Genomic DNA, 489 nt, shown 5'->3' with positions numbered 1-489 from the left:
CCCCATGCCGACGGAGAGGACAGGCCTCTGCCGCCACCCCCCCCCTGCGCCCCCCAAAGTCTGGTCCGCTCCTTGGACTGAACGGCGCCTCCCCCGCCTGCCACTGTTCAGGGGGGAGGGAGGCCGAGGGCCGGCCTCCCCGGGATCACAGAGCCACACGGTTCTTAGGCCTGGAGATCTGGCCGGTCTTTCATCCGGTCGGTGGAGAGCTCTGTGGCGCAGCTGCGCCCTCCTCCTCCTCCTCCTCCTCCACCCAGCGCCTTCCCCACATCTTCCCCCTGTGACGGTGGGGGGTGGGTGGGACTGACTGAGGCAGCCTGCGGAGTGAGGCTTTGTCAGTCTCACGGAGGAGGAGGAGGAAGAGGAGGGGGCACTGTTGCTTGCCCCCCTCCCCCCACAACAGCCCAGGACCCGGGAGGCGGGGCCTTTCCCAGGCAGCATCCGCCCCCCCCCGAGAACCCGCAATCCCCTCCCCCGCTACTGCGGTTC

General features: G+C 69.7%; 1 protein-coding gene across 1 annotated transcript in view; it reads left to right on the top strand.

Moving 5' to 3' along the window:
* Positions 1 to 489, top strand: part of APBB1 (amyloid beta (A4) precursor protein-binding, family B, member 1 (Fe65)) — a 21,176-nt gene that overhangs the window by 16,630 nt on the left and 4,057 nt on the right. The gene's annotated exons all lie outside the window — the stretch shown is intronic.

This window comes from Gekko japonicus, unplaced genomic scaffold (genome assembly GCF_001447785.1).
Source record: "Gekko japonicus isolate JY-2015 unplaced genomic scaffold, Gekko_japonicus_V1.1 scaffold2237, whole genome shotgun sequence".
NCBI lineage: Eukaryota > Metazoa > Chordata > Lepidosauria > Squamata > Gekkonidae > Gekko > Gekko japonicus.
Note: the sequence above shows the minus strand (reverse complement) of the source record. Positions and strands in the feature narration are given on the sequence as shown.